The 12,032-nt window shown below is 40.7% G+C and overlaps 1 protein-coding gene across 6 annotated transcripts in view; it reads left to right on the top strand.

Moving 5' to 3' along the window:
• Positions 1–923: 923 nt before the first annotated feature.
• The window catches only part of LOC6051819 (calcium-transporting ATPase sarcoplasmic/endoplasmic reticulum type), a 35,913-nt gene continuing 24,804 nt past the window's right edge, over positions 924–12,032 (top strand). For 4 of the 6 annotated variants that reach the window (XR_005278800.1, XM_038265164.1, XM_038265165.1 and 1 more), the window contains exon 1: positions 924–1,014. The gene's annotated coding sequence lies outside the window, so the exon portion shown is untranslated. Of the gene's footprint in view, positions 1,015–7,984; positions 8,219–11,065; positions 11,533–12,032 lie in introns of those variants that run through there. The other 2 variants (XM_038265163.1, XM_038265162.1) reach the window with 2 other exon arrangements.

The raw sequence follows: 12,032 nt of genomic DNA, 5'->3' as shown, positions 1-12,032 counted from the left end.
TTTTTCGAAAAATAAACATAAAATGTGTTCATTTTCCAAATGAGTCCCAACTTATGTGACTAACGTTCTTATTTTGCAAAAATGGCTTAGGCCATTGCAAATTTTATTTCAGGTTTTTTGTTATTACTAAAATTTATTTTTTATTTGAAAATTTAGTAAAATTTATTGTGAAACTATTTAGAATACATTGTATAACGCTCACTTATGCATTATTAAACAAATGCAGATGCTTGATTTTTTTTCAATTTTGGTGCCAGATCGTAAATAAATTTAAAAGTTTAGGAATAAATATATTTTCATAAATTCATTAATCTCCTTTAAATGCTGGATAGTAGAATTACTGTTTCGAAATTTAGAAAATCAGGCTTGTAAATAGAATTTTAGTTTTTTATTAGATTTTTTCTATGAGATGACACTATTAGATATAATTGCTGCAAGTTTTGTAATGTGCATAAACGTGACAGAAAAAAGCAGATAAGATTGTTGTTTTTCTTAGATTCATCCCATCTAAAGATGGAATCAGGTTGTTTAGAGTTGATTTGACTCATACAAATGTCTCAATGTCACTTCAATTACTTTTGAATAAGTCAACCCTAGTGTTCGATCAACGCACCTGTCCCCTAACACCAACGTCTAAGACTTGATCGCAATAACCACAATAAAGAAAACCCCAACATCGCCTGTATTTGTGACCCATGGTAACAAACGCGCCCAGGTATGCAGATTGACGGCAAAATTCGTCGCTCGAAAAGCACAAATTTTCCCGCCGCTCAGCGCCGATCAAGAAAAATCTAAAGAAACCCCCCACCGGATGATGGTGTTGGTGCGTTTTTCCCGAGGAAAAATAATTCAACGCATACAGACGAGCTCAAGACGGTGTGTGTGTGTGCGCGCTTAAGGTGGTGGGGTTGGCTGAGCTGGGCCCGGTCTTGGACGCGGCGCGCGGTCCCAGAGTTTATAAAAGGACACGCCGAGCCGGGTCCGGTGCCGATTGTCTCGACCTTTCAAGAACAGGTCAGTTGTTTTAGGTTGTGGAGTAATCGCTCCGCGTGTTGTTTTGTTTTCTGTATTTCGAGGGGGGTCTTCTGTTGGTGGGATAATCCGGGATTTTTTTTGGGGAGCGGAGGGTAGTGGAGGACCTTGCACGTGGTCCACGTGGTGAACGAAACTCGGAAATCTTTGGAGTTCTTTGGAAGTGTTTTGAAAAACTGTTGACTAGTTGATTTTGTGGAGAAATCTGTGAGTGAGGACGGTGAAGAACTCTAGAAGTGGCTGCAACTCGAGTGTGACAAGTTCGTGACCAAATTTGGATATTGTTGGAGCTGACCTGGGACAGCGGTTGTCGGAGCAGTTGTAGCAGATGATCCGAAAATAACAGAGTTGGGAGTTACGGAGAGAAGATCCTTATGGTTCTCATCGAACCGTATGTATGAAAGTCTGAAAAAATTCTACGATAGTTGAGTTCGGAATGATAAAGTTTGTGACTTTGGAATAGTTCTAAAGAATCTATAACTCAAAAAATATTCTTTTAAAAAGAAGAGATCTTGGGGGGGAACCAATGACTTTGGCTCGACCTCCAAGTTCTGCGCATCAATCGCTGAGGAATCGGTCTCGAGGTGACCCCTCGGGGCCCAACAGGTGCACCCGATCCGCCGGAATACCTCGAGTGACACCTCAGTGAACTCCGCGGTGATCAATCTTGATCTTCCACAAAGCGACCTCGCCACCGAAAAAAATAAGTGTGAGAAAAATTTCGGACTGACCGAGACTTATGCAACAAAACGAAAATTTCGCCTTTCTGACAGCTTTTCCGTCACGCCGTGTCCCGCCCCGCCACCACCCTCCGGGTAGAAATCCGGCGGCGGCGGCGGCGCATGCGGCTCAAAGTCACCAACCGCGTGAAATATGAAAATTTGCTGCTGCCTCTACTACGACTTGGCGCGAAAACACAACGGCCTGAGATAACAACAAGCTTAAAATATTTTCTCACTTTTCACGATTTTCCGCACCGGTCAAGCGGCACCCGCTGACCTCCCTCCCCTCCCCTTAATGGTCCCAATGGAGGGGGACCACCTATTTTAGTCCTCGCAAGTCACGGGGGCCCCCGGAGGAGCCTGGTCCTTTGTCAACTTCTTTCGACTGGGCCAGGCTTGGGAGGAAGATCTTCTTCGTGTTCGTCTTCTTTTCAGTCTTGGTCTTAGCCTTAGACGACTAGGATGACTTAAGTCGTCAGCTTGGAAAAGTCGAAGTCGTCGCCGACGACGGGGACCTATTTTTAGCCGTTTATTCACTTTTGGGTGGATTGTTACGCAATGTCTGTGGGCCCAGTTGCCGGTGTGGTTGTCTTTTTTTGTTTCTCTGAGCCGAAATTTCGTTGGACGATGGTTCCATTATTACCGATTTTTTGCCTTGATCTTTGCGGACTTTGTTGCCGGGCGGGTAATAAACTTTTTAACAGCAGTGTTGTTAGGAATTTTAATGTTCTCGAACTCGAGTGGGGTTTCGAGTATTCTTACCTTTGCATTTTGAAGCTAATTTATGACCTTCCGAGGCACATAACCTAGATTATTGGACGATAAAATCAGTAGACCATGTGTCTCCTCCAGAGACAGTTTGTGGCTGGTTTATGATGCATGATGCATTTCAATTGCATTACAAGAATGTAAAAATAGTTTTGTTTACATCTGAAATATAAAAAAATAGATGAACTTTTCACAGTCTAAACTAAAATGTAATGAAAATCTTGAAAATAAAAAAAAAATGTTTCCGAACAACTCTTAATTAAAATTGCTATTTCAATATAAGTTCACTATTTCAGTATTATCGAAATAGTAAATCCGTAGTGTAATTTTAATGTGTTTACGTCAAAAAGATGGTTTTGCAATCATCTTGAAAATTTCATTACAAAACATATTCTTGAATATTCAAGAATCTGATTTAGAGAAAAAAAACACACACATACAAAAAAAAACAAATCTCATTTTACAATATTTTTTTACAAAAGTCAAAAGTGTCAATATTTTATCAAGAATGGAAAATATAACTGTAAATTAACTTTTTTACAATAGAGTTTTATTGGATACATTTGATTAAATGTTCCCGAGCAGACGGAAGTAACGCGGGAATAACATTTTTTGTTATTTGAAAATACTAGGCCAATAACATTTTATGTTATTTATAAAAAGTTTTGTTATTCGCCGTTATGAATTTTTTGTCATTGGATTGTTACTGTAATAACAGACTAATAACATTTTTAGTTATTCTTCGAACAAATCTCTGTTATTATTTTATGTTATTTTAACAACTAATCCGATCATCCCAATAATAGTTGGAGTTATTTTTCCATAACAAAAAATGTTTTTCTAAAGTTGTTTTGGCTTTGAACCAATATTAGACCAATAACAAATTTTGTTATTATAACATAAACTGTTATTAAACTATTATGCAAAAATGGATTTTGCAAGAATATTCCATAACACTTTTTGTTATTTTAACAGTATTTGTTATTGAAATGGCATGCATTTTGTTATTACCGTCTGTCCGGGATAACATTATGGCATTTTTGTTGATAATAGAATCAAAAAGACTCTAAACTTTGTAAAACAACATTTTAACTATTTCAAAGTATTTATTCAATCTAATAGTTACTTTTAATAGTTTTTAAATAATAGTCGATTTCTTAACTCAATCTAGAAGTGATAATAAAATGATAACGGTAATTAAATTGAACCAACTAAACTACAGTTCAAACAAAAAATTCACAAATTAAAGTGTAGGTTGAAATTGTCAGATTAATAAATTATAGTTAAATATTTGTCAGTACGATCAATTTCTAAGAAAGTTTTTCGCTTTTAAAATTCTAAAAAGCTCAAAACTTCAACATTTTATAAACCAAATTCATCGCTAGAAGTTGATCTATACGCCTTGTTTGATATTTTCATGAATCGCGAAAATTGTTTAAAATCTCAAAAATTTCAATAATTGAAAAAATATCTTTCCCCGCAACCTCAAATTTGAACCACCCTGATATGTATCTTGGTTAATTTCTGACCAATTTCTAGAATTTATGTTGCATTTGATCGAAAAGAAATCTCAATAATAATCTCCATCAATGAAGATCCATAATAAATGCATTTACCCTATGTTACAAAAATTTTAATTTTTCAATTTTAATGACGTCAAACAATTGTTAATTGGAGTCCTTAATCAGTCTTTAAATGATTGGGTTCATTTTTTGCGTAAAATCAATTAGTTACATGAAAATGACGTTGAATAATGAAATAAACTGGACTATTTCAATGCAACATCTTTTTGATAAATTTCGAAAAAAATAATTCTATTATTTTTTCATTTTGAGAATTTTGACACAATTTGATTTATTATTACTTTTTTACAACAATAGTCGAAAAATACTTCAAAAATTTTAAAATAATGTAATGAAGATTTTTTAAAGAGATTTTTAAATTTTGATTTCTATCATTTTATTATAGTTTTTGTTTGAAGCCGATCTTGAATTCATATTACAAAAAAAAAACAGTTGTCAGTTGTCAAACTGCGTAACTTTTTTTGGCTGCAGTACTTGTTCATTCTAATTTTAAAAATATTCTTTTTTCTCTTTACATGTCCTCAATTTTAATTTTTAATCGACAAGAATCCATTATGCACTTGAATTAAAATTAAAATGGAAGCAACTAAAAATATTAAATTTATGAAAATCCTTGTTCTGTTTTTAAGAAACAACGATTTTTCTTTTTTCTATAATATGTTTTTGTTCAAACTATGAAAATGATAGAACATATCTAGAGTTATTTTTAAAAAAAGGTCCTATAAGCTATTGTCTTTCTTATGTTTATAGGACCTTTTCGAAACACTCTAGATATATAAAAAGGAATCATTAAACATTTGAGATTCTGATTAGTAAGATTTATCAGGCTAAAAATCTTCAAGCAATGTCCGGATTATCAAATTTGAACTTTATTGCGTCTATATATCATAAGCTTTCTATCGACTTTCTTAGTTCATGCTAAATCCATAAAAATGATCAAAATCTACTCAACCAAAACCTCAACTTATCCGGAACACACTCAACCTCTTTCATCAGTATTTTCCAATGAATTTTCCGATAAATTTCCCGTTCCCGTCTCGCATTGGTGGGAAACAAAACCAAAAAAAGCAACCAGTAAACCCAACCAACCATGGTGTAGTGGGGTGTGCGAGGAAAATCACAGCACAAGAAAATTCAAGTACGAACAACTTATTGCAAATCCTTGCGGCCTCCGCCACAACACACAAGGTTGGCCAAATCTGGGACCGGAGCCAAATCGGTTCGAATCAACCCACCCTAAATGTTTCCAGTAAATTGAATCTTTCGTTCCCTTTCGGCGAGCTCATTCTCGTCGACCAAATTTTTTTTTTTTTTTTTTTGGGAACCGATACTGTGTTGATTGTGATCCGGGGGAGTCTCCGGTCACAGATGAGTGAGTTCCGTCCCCCCTTTATTTCAAGGCAAGCCCCATTGGCAGCACGTGGCCAAGTGTTGAAAGACTAGTTGTGGCTCGACTGTAGTTGTGGTGTAGACACTAGAACCAAAAATAGGACGTTGGCCAACATTGAGCCGGACACTTGATCAACCGGATCTCTCACTCGCTCTCTCTCGGAATTGGCCCTGCGGCGAGGTTTTGGCAACGGTTTCGCTGTTCAAATGTCACCGGGGCCAATATTTGAACTATCACGGGCAGGAATTTTGTTTCGGTTGGGACTTTTGCAATTCCACTGCACTGTGGACGATGGGTTTTTTTGGTCAGTTGGGTTGGTCAATTTTTGTTTTTCTTACTAAAATTGAATATAAAATGAGTTACTCCGTATGATCGTCTTTGATTTTTCTAGCTAGACTTTCTCGACTTACAATTAACGTGTAGAAGTGACAGTTTAGATATTTGCACGGAAAATCAGTACGAATGAAAATCTGTTCCTAACAATCAAAGTTATGCACAAGTATAAGAAAATCCCAAAAATCAACGATAAGAAACTAACTAAGAATTAGCGTGTACATTTGACAGTTATGTTATTTGCACGAATAATTGAGAAACTAAGGTTTTAAAATATAAGCACTGCCTTCAAATCAATGTTCAAACCACGGTTCAAACTGTTTACAACGCTCCGAAATTGCAGTTTTGACATTGCTCCTCGCACAACCACTAGCTTCAATATTTTCCGAGCCAACACACGCCCACCATCCTAAATCGAACGATATTTTAATGAGCCGCAAGTTAAACTTATAATTAGCGTCGAAAACTTATTTATTACGGGTCCCCACGCCCCATCCTGCCCCTCGAAGCAAATTTTCCCCGATTTTAACGATTTCCATGTGGAAATCCGGCTCCACTCTAGCGCACGATGACCCATTCGGTCAAATTAGGATTGATTTTCCGGCGCACCCCCCACAAATTCGCTTTCCAATAAAATAAGAAACCAGAATAAGGGGGGAGGGGGTCAATAAAATTCAGCGCAGCAAATCAAACTTTCGGCAGCTTGTGAGCCGGAAAAAATGAGCGTGTATTAAAAAGTGATAATCGTAAAATTTTCATTGGTTTCATTTTTTTTGGGCTGTATTAGTTTTCCATATTGCTGTCGATTTTTTCTGAGCGAATTCGAGCATTAAAACTTCATCGGAGAAAATGGAGAGGGGGAAATTATGCGATGATGAATGAAAACTCATTCATCGATAATCGAAACAGAATTATCAAACTTGGTCAAATTTCGTGTTGTTTTAGCGTGTGTTTTCACACGCAGAACTACGCTTGTTTACATGTTTTTACATTTTGTTTTCCCTAGCAAACCACGTCTGTTTGGAAAACGGCACAGGTCAGTCACTGCTGCATGTGGTCGACCTAGATTTCGGGAAAATTGATACAGTCATACCCAGATGGAGGGGTTACAATGAAGCTTAATTTACATTGATCGATTGCGATAAAATGGCTCGAAGTGATTCTCGGAAAATGTACTGAATTTTCATGGTAAAATTAATGTGCCCAATCTTGGCTATAAAGCCAAATTGATAGAATTTGTTCAGCGTTCATAATATGAAGAGTGACAGTTACACGCTTTTGAGGTTTCGCTCATAATTTGAGCACAAATTATTCGATAATTGACTAAATATTTTCAGCGTGCATCTCAGAAGGTGACAGTTGACACGCTGATAGAAAGTCAATCAAATCCTACAACTTCAGTGTTGCCAGAAGAATCAACAACAAAAATGCCAGAAATAAATTTTATAATTACATAACGACTGAAAAGCGAAACGCGGTGCAACCCCCCATCCAATGCCAAGAAAAAAGTAAAATTTGGCCGAATTCACCTTTCGCGCAATAATTCGGTTCTGATGCATTCGGCTGCAGTTCTGTACACAAAATTGGCCGCCGCCACCGTGGCTTGGCGGGAAACCCGTTGTGAGCGGGGGACCCTATTTTTAAAAACGAAATTCTGCATCCAACAACCACTTGGCACCAAACAAGTAGCAATGCCAATTATTGTTGCCAGCCAAAGAGTGAGAGTGGTTTTGCAGGAAAAAAAAAATCGTTTCAAAGAATAGGCTCTTTTGCCTGCCGCGCACCGCGAATGAATAATTCGTCTTTATTTTAAAAATAATATTACATTTAATCTAATATTATATGGGCGACCCTGGGATCGCGAGTAAAAATAATTACACCACGCGCAAAGCTGAGAGCGAGCCAGCGTTGCTCGCAAGCGCGAGCACTCACGAGAGTGAGCGCGATTTTCCCGGGATTAAGCGACGCGCGCGTCCGGAAAATCGCCCATCTGGGACCGTGGAAAACCACCGTGGGAAAATGAGCTGATTTCGGGATGAGCGAGTTTCGAGAGTGAGAGTGAGCGCGAGCGCGAGCTGAGAGCTGCGCGCGCACGGTGAGCCGCTCGTGCGCAGCTGCCGACTTCCGTGGCGATCCTTGCCACCGTGGACGGACCAGCTCAGTCGGAGACGATCTGTTCACCAGTGCGCAGCTAGTTTCCGTTCAACCGTCGTACAGCACCCTCCGAGGTCTGTTATATAACACTTCTGTGGGTAGTGCGCTCAATTGCTCCCGTTGGCTCGCTGAGGAGCGATCGCGCAGTTTGTCCCGTTTGGAACCCGGGCGGCCAGTTTGGGGCCTGGTGTCGTTTGCAGTGTGCTGTGACAGGATTCCATCCGCAAAAATACGGCGTAAGTTCCTGCTGGAAGTGGTTGTTGTGGCTTTTGTAGTGTGTAAACGGGGGAAATATGTGACAGTTTGGAACGGTTGGAGTGATCCGGACGTTTGGCATCCCTGCATGGAACTTCGCCGTAGCCATTCCGGAGCACGCAAATTGAAACATTCCGGGCAAATTATGTGACAAATGCGCACCCAGGAAAAATATGAACCAAAATTTAGAGTGATGTTCACATCAGTTCGACAGTAAATTAGAGGAGGAAATTAAAATCATAAATTTATAAATAGCCCCAAACCACTCAAGTGATCTCTCCGGGGTTGTACTCTCTGGTCACCCAGTGAAGTGTGGGCAAAACAGATCAACACAAGTGTTCTAAATAAAGCCCAGAAGCTGTTCAAGTTTGTGTCTAAGGTGGCCAGGACTGACCGGTTCCCGCCTTCTTGGTTTTCGGACACTGGACCTCTCGCCTTAGAAAAAAAAAACTGTGAAAGACCGACGACCATCAACACACATCTCGACCGCCAAACCTGCACAAATAAATAAAATCAAACAACCAAAGGCAAGGCAAAATACCATCCTCGCGTCTCGGCCTGCCCGAAATAGATTCGACCAGGTGATCGTGGTCCAATTTTAACCACGGCTGCCCCAAGTCTCGTGTGTGAGAGCGCGCTTTTCGCTTTTCATCTGACAGCCTTGAGAGTGCTGTCAGTTGCAAATGGCGTCCGAACGCACTCGTTATGTCGTAACTCAATTAGTCGCGAACGCCGTTGATCAATCGCATCTAATTGCGCACTTTGAACTGACCTGTGAACCCTTTAGGTGTTTACAAACTCACCTCTTCCTTTCGATTTAAAGCCCATCGATTTGCACTAAATTACGGCGGGTTTTACCCGGAGCCGTTCTAAATTTAAACTTTCTCACGCACACGCACGTGTACGCGCCGAGGTTTCCAAAATAAAACCTAATGAATGGCCCATAATTCATAAAAATTCGGCGCGAAACGCACGAGGAAATGGACGATGCTGTCAATTTTGTAGCCATCACGGCGTAAACAAACAACCAATTACCGTTTGGCGGAAAATATGTATTTATTTTATCGCTTTTACGCCATTTTATTGCAGTTTCAATTCGTAATAGCGGCACATCGTGCGAAACAGATGTGGGGCCTCTAGAGCTTCAAAGGACGTTTGTAAAACGAGGAAGTTGTATTACATTTTCCGAACGACTTCATCATCGTTAATTACATTCTTCAAGGACTTCTATTTCAGAGATTCAACAACCTTTTCTGTTAACTTCAAGGTGAAACAAGACGCGCCTAGTAAAACTAGCCGCCATCTTTATTGAAACAGCTGAAACCCGAAACTGTCAAATCAAATCGCAGAGTCCCAGTCCGACAAACGCCCGGTTTCTAATCACATTCCGCCAGATGTCAGCACTTTGTCCGACAAACTGTCGCCCGATCCGTCATTTTTGACAGCTGTTCCAGCTAAACTGACAGGTGGCATTTGTACGCCTCAGAAGAAACCGTTACTTTCTCCCTCTATCGGCGAATCGCACGAGTGTATTTGTGAGGAGTGATAGTTGCCAAATCGCCGTGTGACAGCTGGGGCCTTTTGTGCGGCTGGAGTGAAATGCGGAGAGAAAGAGCGCGAGCTGCTGTCTCTTTTTTGCTGGGTGGGAGAAGGAGCCAGCTGCTCGCAGGTGATAATCGATGGGTTACGTTGCACCAATACTGGTTTGAAATGTTAGCGGTGTAGAAAAATGACAATGTTAGCTAAATGAAAAGTTTGTTGGAGTCATAATTCAGTTCTTTCAAAGATTCATTCGCGATCATTGAAAAAAAATCTTGTGTGAATATCGGAAAAGGGTCTTAATCCCCTTTTAACGAGCTGTCAAATATGATGATTTCTGTCACGAAGGGCCACGAAGTCAATTTTTGAAAATTCAATTAAAATCCATTAAGACCCTTTGCGGTCGTAAAAGGGTTATTGTACTCAGAAAAATAAGCTTTATCGTTGTGCACAATAATATCAATAATTTATGCCTTATTTCAGAATCCAATTGAATCGCTTTTGATTACTTCAGCTTTGTCAACCTGACATCTCGTAGACATCAACGATACAGTCAATTGTTGATTTTCATTGAACTACATTGGTGACCAAGTTGGTGACCTTTTTATCAGGGTGGTTTAATTTTGACAGCTTTCGAGTTTACATTACCTTAATGCTGATTAACCTTGGCGGATCTGCCTTGAGCCAAGCCAGTTCAATGTTAATCGACAAAGAGGTAACTTATTTTGACAGCACAGTTGGCAGCGAGGATAGTAGGGGTTGATACCCATTTTATGATTTCAAAATGTGAAAACGTATTTTTTATCAAAACACCTCATAATTCCCACCCCGTTAAGCATTCGCTTCCATGTGTTGGTCCAACACCCGGCTACTGTCGGCGGCTGTATTGGTGCCAGTTCCAGCTGCCGCTGGACGACGTCTTTCTCGGATCTAGGTGGCCGTGCTGCGCTCTTGCCGACCGACTGTCAGTTTCGCTTCAGATCTGGTGTGCGCTTCGTTCGCGTTCGCTGTTCTTCCTCAAATTGTAATCATTGCACACGCACGCACACACACACACACACACACTTATTCGCGAATCCTCGACGTACTTCTTTTGCTCAGGCCGTGTGCTAGTTTCGGTTGCGATTTTTTTCGAAGGGACTTGCTTGGGCCGGAACGTTGCAGCGCGATGACGTTTTGGTAGTACGGAATTCCGCCGACAGAGTGTGTGGTTCGCGGGGTGTCGCGTGGTTTTTTTTTTTCGGTGTTGGGATTACAATACTTGTCGCAGGCGCCTGTGTGTGTGCGAAAAGTAGTTGGCCGTGCGCTTCGTGTTCTGCTGCCAAGGATTACACACTTCGAAGCTGTCACTGTCTCTGTTTACAGTGTGTTGTTACAAGCGCGACATTTGCCGTTCTTTTTTCGCAGTGTCGTACACTGCCAGCGAAGAATATACAAAGGATTAGCCGAGAAGTCTGTGCGTTGTGCGAAAGAGTGTATGCGCGACACATATTGTGATATTGGCGTAGTTTAAGCCAGTGGGGACAGTGTTGTTTTACTACCTAGTCGCTAAGTTTAGTTCCTTTACCCTAGTATATAGTTCAACTGTAAAAGTACAACAATTTCCGTGTGAATTCCGGGTTTCCAAGTGAGCCCCACCAGAGTACCCCGTAAGGAACGGAAGCAGCGCTGTGCGCTGGCCGACGGAGCGAGACGGCACCACCACCAGTTCGCTCTTCTTCTCTTTCCTTCGTTGAACGCCTGAGCAAATCACCACGTAAGTGTTTACGCTGCCAAAGCGAAACGGGGTCGTCGTAGTAGTCGGGTGTACTGCTTCTTCCAGCGAGTACTCGCTGCCCAATTCCTCGCGGCATGCTACGGTTAATAACCCTTCCCATCCTGTATGACAAGAACAAAATCGCACTTCTAATAGCTCCTCCACACACAAGGTATGCCGACTCGCTACATTTTGAGGTTAGGTGGTCTTGTAACGACTACACGGTTCCCCTTTCATCTCTGCCTGCGTGTAGCTTGCACCAACACACAGGTACGCTCGTGGCAGTGTACGGGTGAAAAACCTCCGGCGAAACGCCGGAGTAGCATTCCCACAATTTCCAAATTGTTGAAATACCTTGGCATAACCTCAACTCGCAAGTGTCAACGACGTTTGCTTCGAAACCGTTAGCTTTTGGGACCCACTAGCCGGTATTGTTTTCTACCGGGTTGTGAGGGTCCCAGTTGTTGGAATGTCGGGCGGGCTGACACGTTTTGACAGGC

The sequence above is a fragment of the Culex quinquefasciatus genome, chromosome 3 (genome assembly GCF_015732765.1).
Source record: "Culex quinquefasciatus strain JHB chromosome 3, VPISU_Cqui_1.0_pri_paternal, whole genome shotgun sequence".
Classification (NCBI taxonomy): domain Eukaryota; kingdom Metazoa; phylum Arthropoda; class Insecta; order Diptera; family Culicidae; genus Culex; species Culex quinquefasciatus.
This window is presented reverse-complemented; position numbering and strand designations above follow the sequence as displayed.